At 46.4% G+C, this 17,491-nt stretch overlaps 1 long non-coding RNA gene across 1 annotated transcript in view; it reads left to right on the plus strand.

The window, feature by feature from the left end:
* The first annotated feature begins 458 nt into the window (after window positions 1-458).
* The window catches only part of LOC138527029 (uncharacterized), a 157,823-nt gene continuing 140,790 nt past the window's right edge, over window positions 459-17,491 (plus strand). The window contains exon 1 of the long non-coding RNA XR_011283801.1: window positions 459-731. This is a non-coding gene — a long non-coding RNA (uncharacterized lncRNA). The remainder of the gene's footprint in view (window positions 732-17,491) is intronic.

Here is a 17,491-nt window from a genome sequence, read left to right on the forward strand (position 1 = left end):
TAGAACACCCCCTCGGGCCGTACCTCAAGTTATGGGTCCACAACTCTTATTAAACGCCCTTGCTGCTCTCAGGTCTTTAACTGGATCTTCAGTAACTGCTGGGAAAGGTCTGTAAACCTTAATTAAACAGTAGCGAGTGTGATAGAGACTAAGAATCTGTTAGTGTGACAGAGGCACCCCTTTTTCTGGCCTTTTGAGGAGCATGGCGGTTGCAATCTCTGCTCTGTGAAGGAAGCTGTCTGCTCTTGGAGAAATGACACATCTGTTTCCTTCCTTGAAATCATCCCTTATTTGCAAAAATGAGTAATGCTGTTTTGTGGGCGCTCCGCAATCTAGGTGGCGGCTGCGCCGGAATCCGTGCGCGTTGACACATTTTCCAGTGCTCTTGCATCATTCTGTGTTCTGCGGTGGCAGGACTTCAGGTGCCAGGATTCTGTCGCCAGCAGACGTGTTGGCGGAGGCCCATTGCCAGCCCCTTTCCCACAATCCTCTTGTTATCGACCAGACTACATCAGCTTTGCCTCTCTCGCCCCGCTCGGCCCCTCTGGGAAATTTCCCCCACTACATCACCTGGCTCCGGCCCCAGACGGCAACTAGCCAACGTCAGACGACGACGAAGGCCTGGAAAAACAGGAAGGCCTGACCTCAGGCAAACAGGCCATTCCCTCTAATCTGCACAGCAGCAGCAGAGCGACAGCAAGCGCCAGCCTATCACATTTTGGTAACCTTAGGTACGGGTTGTTAAATAGACTTTTCTTCATGTTATTCATCAGGATGTGTGTTTAGTGTTCCCCCCCCCAATCCCCTCGACCGCCCCCCCCCCACATTGAAAACAATGCACTTCACATGCCTGAAAAATGTGTCATAAGCAGTGCTCGGAATTCAAATCAATATTCTCGACATGTACTAGCAATGGGAGGGAGTGGGGTATGGGTGATAGTGATGGGACAAGGATGGGGTTCCAGATGTAGTAAGGGCAACTAATGTGGTGTCTGCTTTAAGCGCTTTGAAACACATTGTGTATAGGCGCTATATAAATAAACATATCATATCATAGCTGGCGATCTCCCTTACATCTCGGCCTGATGTGTTGGCTACGAGGTCTGCATCTCCTGGGTCCACTGGCCACTCTCTGCTTGCAGCCAGTCGCTGACCCAGGAAAGATGGGCAGACTGGTGGACGCCTGGCACCATGGGCTTTGTGACCTGGAGAAAGGTCAGCTCTTGAGAGCCTGGAAGAAAAGCAGGCACATGGCCCCCATCTCCCCCGGGTCTCTGTATGCTTCCTTCTCTTTGTGTGGCAACTCAGCCTGGGCTTTCAGTCTGCTCCCAACACCCTTTGTCTGGGGTCGGCTGTAAGCCAGAAGTGGGCATACAATGGGCTTAGCTTGTAAGAGAAGTTGCCTGGGCACCAGGAATGTTGCTAGGTCTGGAAAAGATCTGGATGCTAATTTTGTGACTGTTGGGACTCGGGGCTAGCTAGCCTTTTGGTTGTATCCCCATAGCTTCTATCCAGGGTTACAACCAAAAGACCCGGGGCTATAGCCCCCTCAGCCCCCTCTAGCAACCCCTCTGATGGACACCCCTCCTATATACTGTTACCAACTTGTCGGTCGTAACTTTGTGCCATTTGGTATTCAACCAATATGCTTAATAGCATGAAACGGAGAGTTACTGGGAAAAACGCTCCTGACATGGGAGTCTACTGGAAATTAAAGAACGATCTAAAAACTTCTAGGGAGAAGGAGATCTCGCCTGTTGCGCGCTGGCTAGGCCCTAAAAGAAGCGCAGAGGCGGGACACGTCTGCACACCTTCTTTATTAATTAACAATTGTTGATCCCAACTTTCCCGCTCCCCTCCGCATCCCGCCCCGCCCCTCTCCTTCTTTTCCGCTTAACTTCCCTTAAATGGTCTGTGTCCTTTTTCCCTCACAACATCCCCCCTCACTTATCAACTGAGTCCAAGTTCACATTTCTTCGAGGAGTCTGGCGGGTCGCCTGGCTGCCCGATGGGGTCGTCCCGTGGGCTCGTCCTCATCGTGGTCCCAGCCGGGCGGCGGGGTCTCCTCCGGTGGGTCGGGCAGAGGCTCTGGATCCGCAGAGTCCTCTTCTTCTAGAGGCATGTCTTCGGTGTCGTCTTCCTGAAACAATTTTCGGGTCATTTCGCCTTGATCTCCTGAGGCTGTGACCATGGGTCCGTTCACTTCTGTCACTATCATGGGCTCAGGACGGTGTCTCGAGTCCGTTTTCCGGCGTTGGGTTCGTCTGACTAGCACGGTTTCCCCTATTGGGATCAGGGGTTCCTTTGCTTTTCGCTTTCTGTCAGTCCATTCTTTGGCCCTTTGCCTCTTGTCAGCTTCTCGTCTCCGGATCTCCTCATCTTCCTCTGGCGTGTAGTCTTCCAGTTGGGGAAGTCGTGGCCGTGGTTTATATTTGATCATGAGCTCGGCTGGAGTGTGACCCGTCGCTTCATGTGGCGTGTGCCTGTAGCTCCGTAGCATCTGTGAGATGGCCTGTGGCATTGAGGCCTGGTCGGTTGCCGCTTTCTGGTGCGTGCGTTTGATATTTGCCATAAACTGTTCCACCATCCCGTTGGCCTGGGGCCATAGCGGCGTGATTTTTTGGTGGTGGAATCGGAGATGTGTCGCAAATCTTTTGAATTCTTGTCCTTGAAATGGGGACCCATTGTCTGTTTTTGCTACGTTGGGGATGCCCCACTCGCTGAATAACTCATCTACTACACCTACTACGTGGTGGAAGGCTGTAGACTGTACGTGCTTCACTAACGGGAAACGTGAGTACTCGTCTATGGCGACTAGCAGGTAGCCTCCCGCTTCCAGCAGGCCGCAAAAGTCAAGTGCCACGCGTTGCCATGGTCCAGCGGGGAGCGGTACTATGGGCAGCGGGCAAGGTGGTGTACCAGCTGCGTTCACTTGGCACGGGTTGCAGTGTCTTAGTATGTCGTCCACAATGGTGTGCATGTGGGGAAACCATACCTGATTCCGTAGTATTTATTTTGTGTTGGCGACACCTCAATGGCCTTCGTGTGTGATCATTACTAGTGGCTTCCTTAGGCTTTTGGGTGCTACCAGGCGGTTCCCTCTGAGTAGTATTCCTTGGCTTGTCATGGCCAGTTCATTGTGTATCCTCTCCATTCTGGCTAGGTCTCTTCTGTCGACTTCCCCCCCATCCCCCAGCTCAAAGTGTTCGTTGGCTGCTAGACGCCACCTGTTAGTATTCGTGAGGTGAACTGCTGCCTTGATGGTGGGATCGGCTCGGCTCTTTTCTGAAAATAGTTGTGTTGTGATGGCTGGAGGAAGGGCATTGTGTGACAGGCATGCAACATATCCATCGGCTTCTCCCTGCATCTTGGTGTCAGGTGCTTCGTCCGGGTGTCGTGACAGATAGTCGGCTGGGTTGGCATCGCCTCCAGGTTTGTGGACAATGGTGTAGTCATATTCTTGGAGGCGAATGCCCCATCGTTCGATGCGTGGAGGCATTTTGATTCTTGGGTTGCCAAAGAGGGCCAGCAGGGCCTGGTGATCTGTTATGAGGGTGAAGGTTTGTCCGATAACAAAGTGGTGGAACTTCTCACATGCCCACACGGCTGGCAGGCTCTCATGCTCCACCTGCGAGTATGCTTGTTCGGTGGCATTGAGCGCACGGCTGGCGTATGCTACAATGTGGGTTTTAGTGTTGTCCTGCGGATCTGTTTGGGCTAGAATTGCACCCAGCCCCACGGGGCTGGCATCTACCGTTATCTCCGTGTGTAATTGTGGATTGAAGTACGCCAGTTGTCGGTTGGTGGCGAGCTCCTGTTTTATGGTGGAGACAGCTTGTTGACAGTGGTCTGTCCATAGGAAGGGCAGATCCTTTTTTAGTAATTGCCACAGCGGGCTCGTGAGTGAGGCATACTGTGGTAGGTAGCGGGCACAATATCGGGCCATACCCAGGAATGAGCGTAGTTCGGAGACATCCTTTGGACTGGGCAGGTTTGTTATGGCGCTGATTTTCTCCGGATCCGCCCTGATGCCTTGGTCCGAGAAGATGTGGCCAGAGAAGCATAGAGTGTGTGTGTTGATCTCGCACTTCTGGCTGTTTAGAGTGAGTCCTGCGTCTTGGAGGATGCGGCAGACCTGATGTAGAGCGGTGTCGTGCTGGTCTTGGGTGACGCCGAATATGAGTATGTCGTCACTGTAATTGAACGCCTTGGTGACGGGGCGAATAAGTCTGTGGGTTGTCTCTTGACAAATTTCAGCTGCGGATTAGATCCCAAAATTGAGACGCTTGTATCGAAATAGGCCTTCGTGGGTGGTGAATGTGGTGATGGGTCTGGATGCCGGGTCGATGACAAGTTGGTGGTATCCCTGATTGAGATCCAGTTTCGAGAATTTGGTAGCTTGGTTGAGTCTGATCAACATGTCCTCGATGTTAGGGCCGGGGTGTCTCTCCCGCTGGATAGCTGTGTTCGGGATCCTCATGTCCACGCAGAGGCGGAGGCGTCCGTCTGCCTTGGGGACGACTACCAGTGGTGACATCCATGGTATGGGTCCTGTTGCTCTTTCAATGATGTCATTGTCCATCAGAGGCTGTAGCTCGTGGGTTACTTTCGCCTGTAGGTGAAACACTACTCTCCTGGGGTGTTGTGGTACTGACTGTACCTTTGGGTCTATGTGAAGCTTGATGACGCTGTTCCTTACCATCCCTACTCCTTCAAATAACTTTGGGTAGGTGGCCTTCAGGTCTTCGACGTTTAGGGTCTCTTGATGGATGGCCTGTATCAGTTGGGAGCCGGGTGATATACATTGAATGGCTTCTGGCTCATCGCAGTGGATGTCAATGAGTCCTAGAGCGAGAGCGGTCTTGTGGCTCAGGAGGCACCTTCCCACCGCGGGACTGTGTATGACATGTATCACTGTCTGTAACAGTGTTCCTCTATTTATTTATTGATTTAATATGCATATAACATAATAGTTTTACATATATTGTACATAAAATCACATCTTTATCACAAATCATGTTATCTGTCATACACTTTAACTTCTCTACTTAAAAGATATCGCTATAAAAATTTTAAACCACCATTTGATAGTTCAGTTAAAATCTCTAAAATTTTCACTAAAAACTTCATCATATAAAATATTAAATTCATATCATTTCCAACCATCAGACTCGTCCATATTTCAGACATTTTACACATGGATGTATCATTGTTATATTTCATCAGATATTTTCTACGTATTCCCTCGATACTTTCACATTCGCATATTATGTGGTAGGCAGTTTCAAATGTGTTATTCCCACATAATCTACAGTATCGACTATCCTTGTGGATACCATTTTTTGCACCTAGATTAACTAGTGTATTACAGATGTTAAATTTAAACAATAGATACCATCTGATCGTTATACTTTCTGGGAATGCATGCTGGTAGGAGGGTATACCATCCCTGGGCATCAATTGCTTTAGGAAAGGACCACTATTTGCTTTTTCACCCAGATTCACTGTGATCTGTTCTTTATCTTGCCCACTAATTAGCCTTTTTAGTTTACGCTTGATCTGCGCAATGGAGAACAGCAGCCAGGCATCATTGTCAATTTTTGTCCATTTATCACAGATCGTGTGCCACTTATTTATGGTGACAAAATTTTGTTTGGTTGGAGATCTGACATATTGATCCATAACTTTTATTACAAACGTGCCATTAGAGAGACGACGAAGCTTAACATATAACATAGCCACCATTATCTCTATCCGACTATTCTCACCTGTCAATCCACATTACAACAATAAGTATTCATTAGACACATTTTTTGGCATCCTCAGTAATATCTTAAGCATTTTAGCTTCAAATACTTTTAACTCTTTTTTAAAGTGGCTACCCCATATTTCCGCACCATAGAGTAAACAGGAAACAATTTTAGCAGAGTGTAGCTTGGTCACAGTGTTCACAGAGATATTTCCTTGAGTACCAATAAGACCTATGGACGAGGTCACATGCAAACTGTCCTTTTGACATAAGCGGCTGTGCTGCGCCCCACTGGAATATTTGGGCGTGCGACGGCTGCAGTGGGAATTTGTCGTCTAAGTGTTGGTATGTTAGATAGTTCATAACATTGACGGTTGCGCCCGTGTCCACCAGTAATGGTGTGTCTATTCCTCCTAAATGAACCGTCACCTTAGGTGCCGTGCTGTCGTCTGAGGCATCTGAGATGAGTCGGACGTATTCCCTGCTGTATTGGTCGTATTCCGCATATTGTGCCTGTTCCATCAAGTGTTCCTCAGTCGGTGGGTTCTCATATGGGTCGCTTGTGGCGTACTCCCTTTGGTGTTCTTCTTCAGGATATGCTTGCATGTGATATATTTGTTCCTGGTTGATGTGAGTCTCGTCCGTCTGATCCACCTGTAGGTTTTCTACTGCCCTGATGAACCCGGTGTTATTTGTGGGCCTTGGGTTGGTGAAGGGCTTGTTGTATTCTCGTTCAGGGTATGGCCTCGGATTGAGCGGTCTCGGCGCCTCAAACCTTCTTGTGGTTGCCTGTTGGTTGGGTGGTCGGTACGCTGGTAGTGGGGGCGTCTTCTCCCAGCACATGCTCTGAAAGTGATTTTCTTGACCCCACTTCATGCACATTTGTCCTATTGCAGGGCATTGGCCCTTGTGTGGAAATTCAAATCCACACCGATAACATTGTCGTTCTGGTGGAGGACGCCTGACGGTATTCCCTTGGGCTTGTCTGTACGTGTTGGCGTAGTAGTGGCTTGATTGATTGGTGGTGACGGCAGCGATGGAGCCTATCTTTTTCGGGTTTTCAATGTGGGCTGCTTGGACATCTACCCTTTCGTACACTCTGGCCAGATCAACTATTTCTTTCAGGGGTAGTGGTTTTTTTAGCAGGTGTTTACGGAATATTGATGACAAACATCCTTCTATGACTCTCAAGCGGATGGCCTCATCATCATTAAAGTTGGCGAAGTCACAGTATGTGATTTTTCTTTGGAGGCACAATATGAACTGACCAACTGTTTCTTGGGGCATCTGGGTGCACTGATTGAATATGTAGCGTTCGTAGTCCCTGTTTGAGACTATTATTAGACAACTGTTGATGGCTTTGACAAGTTTCGGGTATGTAGTCCTTTCCGCTTGCGGGATGGTCTTGATGACGCTCTTAATGTCCTTCCTGACCAAGTTTGTGAATATGTCCAGCTTATTGGGCACATATTGGTTCCCTACTGCTTTCATAAATTCTTCAAATTCGTTCATCCACTCTTGCCATCTCTGGCCTTGGTTCTCTTGCGGTTCTAGTGCAAATGGGTTTGAACGACGAAGGAATGACACAGGGTTGGTGGGTGTTACCCCTGAGTTTGCGGGTGCTGTGGTGTCCACTGCTGCGTCTGCTGGCTGTGACATGTCGACCGGCTGTGGTTATGGTTGTTACGAGGGCTGTTGTGTTATCGTGCCCTTGTGTAGTAGAGACGCTCGTTTGGCGTTTCCCTCGTTTTCTGGGGGCCTGTGACAATGACTAATGTTTCTTTGTGTCTCTATGGCGTACGTTACAGTACTGCTGTCATGCCGCCCTTTCACTGGGCCGGGCCCCTTGTGCTCTGTACCTGTGGTTTTGTTCAATGCGGTCCTGCTGCTCTGGGCCGCGTTGCTGGGTCGTCTCCCTTTGCCCTCTCTCTCGGTGTGGGCCTCCTCCGTGTCACGGCTGGCTCGTACCGTGTGCTGCTGCTCCAGGTTCCTCTGCCACTCTGGATGGCTGCTGCGGTCGTCCTCCTGTGCTCACACCCGTCGGGTCCCTCCTTGACTCCGGCTGCAGTGTGTATGTCATCTTCCAGCACGAACCTCTGCGCTCACACGTGTCTGGTCCCTCCTTGACTCCGGCTGCGTGCGCTCTGGCGCCAGCTCCGTTCTCGGCTCGTGGTCGCGGTTACCTCCGTGCACCACACCACTGTTGGGCTCCTGAAGCGCCGGGTTCCTCCTCACTCCGGCTGCTCCAAGCGTTCTTCTGTGCGTGGTTCCCTCGTGACGGCAGGCGCCGGGCCTCTTTACCGGCGTCCCCATCTGCCTCCTGCGGTGTGGAGCCCCTCCGTGGTTCACCTGCGCGTCACGGTCTGTGTCTGTGTTCTTCGCCAGTTGTTGCGCGCTGGCTAGGCCCTAAAAGAAGCGCCGAGGCGGGACACGTCTGAACACCTTCTTTATTAATTAACAACTGCCGTTCCCAACTTTTCCGCTCCCCTCCGCCTCCCGCCCTTCCCCTCTCCCTCTGTCCCGCTTAACTTCCCTTAAAGGGTGCGTGTCCTTTTTCCCCCACAACATCGCCGGGGTACGGAAATTCCCACTCTCGGTCGGTCTATGTGAAAACAGTGAGTGAGTGAGTCAGTGAGTATTGATGTACCGGCCAGCAGGAGAACTACATTTGCTCAAAGATCCCAAGGGAATTTAAGCTATGAATTCTGGGCTCCTCAAGAGTATCAATATACTTTCTCCTGTCTTTCTCTCAATGGGCATTACAAGTCGAACACCCCAAAGTAGTCTTCTTCCAAGCGAGGGTTTCAGACAGGGGCTATGGCTTGAGAAGGCGGTCCGTAGAGGAGGATTAACACAGTTAAGATAGGGGTACAGGAAACGCTGAACCCAGTAGAAGGGCAATTCAAGAGGAAGACTTGAAGCAGAAGTATTGGTACTAGTTAAGGACTATCTGAGAAAAGATGGCACCAGATCAAGACTGAGAAGTCCATCAGTGACACTCATTATTTGGTTCTGTGAGTGGCTCTGCTACGCCACTCTCATCTCCATATCTGATTTATGCTTTAATGTGGCGCAAATGTTTGCATATCTCTGCCTTTTGGCCTCTCTTGTCTTCTGTTCCTTTTGTTGATGCTTTCTGAAGAGGGCATCCATTTGCACAGATGGTTAAGCCATCACTCACTAACTAGATAGTTAAATACACCTAGCCTGCATCTTTGCTTTGGGCTGATGGCTGTATGTATGATTGGTGTCCAGAAAAAGAAAGATGTGCTGCACTTCTTTATGTTCCTCCCTGTGCCACAAGCCTAGCTGTGCTACTGGTGTTCCTTGCCAATTGGCGTTCCATTTTGATGTCAGTGTTATGTCGTGTTACGTGATAGCACACCTACCATTTACTTTTGAGGCACTGAATATTTTCTTGTGCGACTGTTGAATTTGTGAGCTGCCTTCGCCAGTGCTGGTAGATTAGGGGACGATCCTAGTGGAGGGATCAGAAACCAAGTAGCCCACCCCATCACCTTCTAGTCTGTGTTTGATGAGTTCCTGTCTGGTGGTGACATATATGCGGCTAGTTTACTTGTAGGGAACCTTGTTGGATATATTTATGGGCAACGATTAATACAGGGAGTTCAGTCCCCTCCCCCTTCAATCAAAAGCCCCACACCAATATACCTGTGATGTAATTCAATCTGGCCCTGTCTGTGACTCATATAGAAGCATGTACATCCCCCAGCCCTGGTCCAAAAATAAGCCAAGAATTAAGCTGGTGTGTAGAAAGAATATACATATATTTATGAATAGGAAAATGAATGTTTGTACAAAATCCCAAATCAAGCCACCACATTCCGTGGCCCAAATGCTTTTCTTTCCTAACACTTCCCTTGTCACACACATTGCAAACACTAGTTGGTTTAAGATATAACAGACTCTTTAACCCCACAACATTTACAGTCAAAATACCTTCCATGGGGTTCACTTTAAAAACATAGCACCTTGAAAAATGACCGAATCATACGCTTGGCACTATACTTAAGATGAAGGTTAATTGAAATAATATGCAATACTTTTCTATTTGCAAAAGCAATTTCACCACACATGCAGTGCTCTGTATTTTTAATCTCCCTGAGCACAAGGTATTGCTAGCATTATTGGAGCACAACAGACTTTTCAAAATAAAAGTATTTATATATATATATATATATATATATATATACATATATATATAGAACCCTTCTTCCTTCACCACAATTCCATGATTCCATGACCCATAAGGCAGGGTCTGAGGGAATGCGAACAGTTAGGAATTTCCTTTGGACAAGTACACCCCTTCCCTTTAGGGAATGTTGGAGTTGGCAATGAGAAATAGGAGTACCCAATTACTTTAACAGACTATATTTTTTATTCACAATGGAAGCAATGTTGTTGATTTCACATTTCAACAATATCAACCCGTGTTAGTTGGCTATAGGGTTAATTAAATTATTATTTAGTAAAAATACTAAGGATCTACTTAGTCTACCCACCCAATCAATATGGGAGGATATAAAACAAACAAATCCCCACAAGACTTGGTTTGGTTGGACAGGTTACCTACATACAAATGTCTCTGGGTTTTATCTCATTGGGAAAGGACAGGTATCTGATCAGTTGACCTCTCCGGGTTCAGTCATGGATACCTCCAGCATCAATCCCCTTTGATTTGCCTCTCCTGGTATGGTTCCTAGCCAGCTTTTAGTCTTTCCCTGGTGTCCTCCCGCAATTTGGTCAGCAGTTCCAACGCAGATGACCTCAGACAGCTCTCCCTGATTCCCATTGTGTATCCCCTTATGAAATCTAAACCACTCCCACAGATGTCTAAGTTATCAGGTGCCAGCTTATTGGCTCTTGATTTGGATTGGACCTCTATTGTGACTCCAATTGCAGTGTTTGGTTCCTGACGTTACTAGGCATCATACGTTTGAATGATAATCTAGCCCTTTTGAAATTGCATTTTGTTTCCACTTCAGTTATGACTTAAAAACTACAACGTGGAAAAGTTCTTGACTTTATAAACACGAGTCACAAACAATATGTTTCCGAAATGGCCTAATCATTCCGGACTTAATGAAATGCATCTCATTCCGGCACGATGTTGCAGGTTTCGAATGACAGATTTTTGTGATTTATTAAAATATGATAAAAGTCAGTGGGGGTCATTACGAGTTTGGAGGTAGCCATGGCGCTATTACTGCCATGGCTACCTCCAAACTCGTGTCCGGGTTCTCAGAATGGGGACTTACTGGGTCATTCCAACCTTGGAGGACCCGGTAAATCCCCATTCTGAAAACCATTCTCAATTCCCATTCGAGCCCCCTACGGCTGAATGGGAATGGGGAAGGAGCTAATAACTGGCCTGTAAATTACAGGCCCGTTATTAGCTCCCTGGTCCTTAGCGGCTTCCGCTGGACGGCTGGTTTTACCAGCCGGCCTTAGTGGGACCCGCTAAGGGACCTCGGAATGCGGTGGTAAGGGGTTAACGGCACTGGCATCCTTACCGGTGCCATTAACCCCTTACCGCCGCACTCGTAATGACCCCCAGTTTCACAAAATGTTCCATACAGTTCCATACAGTCAACTAATTCACTAAGCTGCTATCTGCTTTGTGACATTTTCTGGGAAGCTGTCATCCCATTTTAGCTAATAACTTTAGTTCCCATGGTCGAATTTTTAGGGGGAATGGTCTAATGAGATGGTCCTATTCATGTGTTCTTCAGTGATATATGTCCCCTTGTTGTAAGTTACACGGTTCCAAAGATAATCAACACTCATGATTTCCCCATAGCACCTATGGTAATTTCAAGGCATCTGGATAACTCTTAACTTCAATTACACATTATATTTCTTTAATAACTTCACATGTAATTCAGGTCATTTACTTCTTTGTTAGTTTAGCCTGGTGTAAATCACTTAACATTCTTGCAAAGTCAAAGGTCTGCAGAAGTGATCTTATCTTCCTTGCCAGATGGGTCTAACTCTGCCCATTAGCATCATGTAGCAGTCTCTGTACCATGTCTACAACATTAATCAAATTTTAATCCATGTATTTTTAAAGTTTTACTTCCATTAGCTGGATCTTCTGTTCTCACAGGGGTAAGCTGTTGACCTCATCAACCCTTTAGCCCGGCACAAACCCGTTACCTGCCTTGTCTCTGTGAGCTTCAAAAAGATGTTTTAGATAGAAGAGCAGACCTTATGCCTGGCCTCTAATGGGGGAATGGTGAGCAGGGCTGAGCCTGTGATTCTCCTGAGATAAATGTCTTATTGGGCTAAACCCAGCTTTTCTCTACGCACAGAAACTGGGGGTTTTGAATGCTCCAATTCCTTTTGCACATGTGACCTACTTTGATATTTGGCCTCACATCATATGTAGATTTCTCCCGGTACCATACCATCAACGTTCATCTTTACGTCTTAATATATAAATATATATTCACATTACTCTGGCAATGGAGATTTGTTTTCCATGTGTTCATTGTTCTAAGTTGGAAAATGCAGACCTTTCCATGGCAACTGGTTCTGCTTTTGCAAAGTTACACTTTAAGCATCAGTCACATTTAATGTAAAGTAGGCCGCCGGTTTTGGGCCTTATCATTTCAGCACAGGGCCCATTTCATTTTGTTTTCTCTTCTTCTGACAACAATGTTGGGTTATGTGGCAGTGTTGAAATTAACATGCTGACCTTTTCTCTGTCAGCCCACAGCGGGTGTTCAATGTTTTGCACCTCAGCGCCTCAGTCAGCCAAATGCATTTTCCTTTTCTCTTGGGGCTAAAACTACCCCACAATCCCTGATCCTTGAAAAGAGCCTGGAAATGTGTCAGTGGTCTCGGATCAAGTTGTTGACTTGCAACATGAGCAGGAGAATGGTTGTTTAACCTGTGGCGCAAATTCATTGCACAACAAGTTCCATTAACTAAGCCATCGCAGAATGTTAGGCATAAATATAATATTAACACATAACATTGCTTACAAAATAGTATAATCAGCATAATGTAGTAGGCTGTCCATTACCGAAACCTGCCAGCATGGTGGTACAGCAGTGGCAATGTGGTGTGTGTGGTGGCTATGTCAATTGCTAATGCAAAGTGTGTTTCCATCCTGAGGCTGAGTGACCTTGCAGTTGAAATATCTCTGAGATGTCAGTGGGTTGTCAGAAGGGAGGCCCTGGCATGCTCCCCGGAATAGCAGGACCTGACATAGAGGGGCACATTCTAACATTACATAGTACTGTTTAACAAAGCATAACAAGTGATAGGGCAAGCCATAACAAGGCATTACAAAGCATAAAAGGGAGTTCATTGAGAGACTTTAGTGATCCTTCCCATTTTCGGGGGTGGACAGGGCCTGTAACGGCCTGTCAGCCCAAGCCTTCACTCAGGCCTCAGTCAGAGCTCAGCGACATTACTGCCCCTGTCCGTCCCTGAACGAGGGAATGATTGTTGTTGGCCCCTGGGGCGTTTGTCTGCACTACTGATATATTTTAATTTCGATTATTTCTTAAGGAAAACAGGCTGCTGGCAACTTGTGCATGCCTATTTCCTGTAAAAGAAAACTACAAACCAAAATGGGTGCTTTGGGAAATAGTAAAGGGATCTTCTCCGTTAATTATTTCCAGGAGCACGTATCGGGTGGCTGGGCTGCAGCGAGGAGCCTTAAAGGCAGCAAAGGGGTAAGATTGGGACGGAGAGATGCAGTAAGTCGTTATTGAAGGCTCAACAAATGGGTCTCTGGACAGCAGCAGCGGAAGTACCAGACAATTAGCAGCCAAATCCAAAACCAATTTGAAGGTCATAGTTGAAATCATTCTTTTCTTTTTCACCCTTTCAACTGTGAATTAAGCAACAGTTTGGACTATGTTGCACTGGTTCCTATATTATCTAGAATAAGTAATGCGTTTGGACCTTGCAATTTCGATAATATCCCTTCCAAGCTTTCAACCCATCCTGCTTGACCATATTGAGGGCCCATTAAAATGTGCACTTTTAATGGCTTTTAATAACAGATTCATTTATTTATATTTCCAGCTTTGGATTTGAATAACTTTATCTTTGGTCCTTCCTGTTCCTCAGGGAAGTCTCGTTTTCACTTCCACCGTCTAAAAAGTTGAGTCGTTGTGGCAACTGTTAGGGAGTTTCGATACCAGCAGAGGTAAATCTACCTTTTTGCTTAGGTGTTGGCTTCGGTGTACCAAACGTTAGTGACCCTCTCATGTATAATGTCTCTGTCTCAGGGTCCAAAGGCTAAACACTAGTACCAGTCAGTTGAAGACAGTAATACACACCATTCTGAGATGAATATCAATCGCGGCAAGGAGTGCTGTATGAGTTATTTGTCTTCACATAGCAGGGGCAACATTATGAATTTAAAGCCGTATAATATCCATGTCCTCCAGCAAAGCCTCTAAGGAACAACATCAGAAGAAGCTCAGCATAAAGCTGACTCACACAGGAGCATTCAGAAAATATGAAGATGATATCAAGCTGGGTCTCTTTAGCACGCAAGCACCCCAGGCCTGACCAAAGGATCAAGGGGAATCTCAAACCGACCGTACATACTTTCTCCATTTTAGTGGAGTGCTAGTGGTAGGGATGATGAATTGGATAGAGCACATGTGGGATGTATTGACCCACTTTGCTGTGCTATGCGGCATCACCCTGCTAGTTATGGTGCAAGAAGCAGCAACAATGGCAGCAAAACCTTTGTGCGCGCCAAAAACCTACAAAAGCCACGTTCTCAAACACACAAAAAGATGGATGCACAACCAGACAATTCTACTGAACATATTATATATGTGTTATCAATACATCGTATACACTAAACAGGATGTCCCTACCAGAAGAACACACTTTCCCTGTATCTTGGCGGGCTAGCCCTAGCGTCAGGTGTAGCACCGCCTATCTAAAAGGGATAGAATGAAGAAAGCTTTCCCTATTCCAACAGTCACAATTAAAAGTCCAGTTCCAAGTTAGTGATAACACAATATGTGGGCATTCTACATTAGATCATTTCCAATTCTGGGATTTTCTAGAGCTCTCTATGCACTGTCATGTATGATTCTTTATTGGCCAGTGCAGTGCAAGCTACTAGATGTCTCTATAAACTTGAACTGGTATAACAAACACACATATGGAGCTCCTTATCTATAGGGGCCTACAAAGCATAAAAGATCAACAGGAAAAGATCTGTGGTAGACCTGATACATGAATCAAGTCTAGCTAAGTTAGTGATGTCTGTGCCAGGTTGCTCTATACACAGATCATCAATGGCATGAGACCAGCTCATGCTGTAAAAGGGTCGACTGGTTTCATAAGCATAGCAGTTCAGGTCACCTTCGTCAGGACGCAGAAGTTGTTCAAGGCAGAGGGGTCTTGACTCCCTTATGGGTTGATAATTTATCCCATTGGTGTGTTTCTTGATCCACCGTAGTGTGGCGAGCACTCAATCATGGGCTACCCGTTTTTCTGTTTTCCATTCTCACGCCTATTTTGCAAAAACGACCTTTACTAAAACCTCTATAACCCCTCAGTTTTCATGATAGAAACGAAATTTAAACTCCTACTTTTACCTAACATCCGTAGCTATCCATAGAACCCATTGCAAAACAGTTAACAATTCTCCTGTTACAGCGAATATCGCATAAGGAAAATTTGCCGCGATTTTACATTCTGAGAAATTTGACACGTGTGAAATAGCTTTAATTCATGTCCTACTTGGACTTTGAGATTTCAAATGGTTTCTTTGGACTAAATCATTCCTTGTGATTGTGTGCAACTGTTCAAAGACAATTTCAAAGCCATTCTGACAGTGAAAAGTCAATTCCGTTTTTCTTTTGTGCTTGAAGGGGGAATGTGGGAATGATGTTCTGTTTGATTTATGCTATTCGTGAATACCTGCTCTCTCCTCACATCTCTTTACATTGCCTATTAGGGAGTTGAGGGGTGTTGCAGGGGGAACCTCTAACCATAGTGCCATCTATACCAAACCAATTCAAAAGTATTATTTTCTGTGCTGCATTTGTTTTTGTGCTCATTGCTGCTTCCTAGTGCATTAAAGAGATTATTCAGTGTTCTGTCACCCCATTGGTGATTGTTGTTTACCTTTTAAAATATATTGTGATTTACATTTTAAATACATAAATAAATCTATACCTTTGCAAACTAGCCTGATTCCTGGTTCAGTGTGACCGGGGGGGGGGGGATTCCAGGAGAAGGTTGTGATATGAGTGGTATATCGTTCAGAATATTGGACGTATAGATAAAAATAAATAAAGGTTTCAATTGCGCACTACATGCTGGGCTTGACTTGGGTGTGTGCCAGATTGAAATCACTTACAGCTTGGGGGCTCGTCTGCGGGATCCTGAATTTGACATACCACTCGTGACAGTCTAACACAGCGTGCTAACCGACGGGGTACATACACAATAAAAGAGGAACAATGCAAAATTGCCAAAATAGCGGCCTACCTGTACCTCCACATAGGAGTCATACAGGAAAAGTACGCAGACCATGTAGATTTCACAAAGAGGCAAGGGGAAGCAGTGCAGAAAATCCAGAGCAATCTGGACTCAGCAGAGCAAAGGCTCCAGGATAGCAAAGAATCTGAAACAGCGGCTAGGCAGTATGCCACTAAACTCCAAGAAGATCTGGCTGTCTTACCGCAAAAGAATGCAGAGCAAGATGCCCTGGTACAGTCACTGCAAAAAGAGTGTCAAGAGAGGTTGGACTCTCTATAACAGAGTCATCAAAAGCTGGAGCAGCCATTAACTTTTAACAGAGTCTGTGCAGAACAGTTAGTTATCCTACAAGACCGCATAGACAAATGAAACGAGGAAAACAATAAATTAATTATGAAAGATCTAGGATCCCAAGCAGAGTTTGATGAGGAGCGCAAGAAAGCTGGGGCATTTAAAAAACAGAGGGACGACCTGGCTGCACAGAGTGGCACTCTCTCTAAGTCAGGAGAGGGGCGCCTTAGGCCAGGAAGTCGGCCATTTAGAAACAAGGTTGGATGAAAGTAAACTGGCCGGTCACGAATTTGGGGAAATCAAGACTGATTATGAAAAGCTGTTAGAGCACAACAGGCGGGTGGAGGAGGCTCTGACAAAGAACAATCAGACTAATAAGGACCAAACTCAGGAGGTGAGTCTGCTGCAGCTACAATTGGCCCAATACTCTCAATGCAGGCAGGAAGCACAGAGAGACAATGAGGCTCTCTGTGAAAAAAATGACAGGCTCCACAAACAGATAGCCATGCAAGAACAAATCATAGAGACCTGTAAGGCCTTAATAGAGGAAAAAAAGGGTCAGCTTTTGGCATGTCATCAGGGAGCAGGGGCTGAAAGAGATGAGGTAAAATGGGAAAGAGAAACCCCTGTGCATAACCTCAGGACCCCTGGCATCAGGGACTTCAATCCCTTCAGTTCCATGGACTCTGCCACCCTCATGTCCACTGGCTCAGTTGAACCAAGGGCCATGGGGATGGTAGACTTCAATACAATGGGAGATATGGGACTGACTACTAAGCTCCTCCCAGAAATGGATGGGTGGGCATCTCTGTACAGGTTCACAAATATTAGGGCCAGCCTCTCTGATCAGGGAGACTCCAGTGAGGGGAGAATCAGAGAACTGGATCCTCAAAAATATCACCTACCAAGAGATCAGTCAGTCAGATTTGGTGGGGAATTCGATGAGACTATGGCCCACAA

Source organism: Ambystoma mexicanum, chromosome 14 (genome assembly GCF_040938575.1).
Source record: "Ambystoma mexicanum isolate Mex_15411 chromosome 14, UKY_AmexF1_1, whole genome shotgun sequence".
NCBI classification, from domain to species: Eukaryota; Metazoa; Chordata; class Amphibia; order Caudata; family Ambystomatidae; genus Ambystoma; species Ambystoma mexicanum.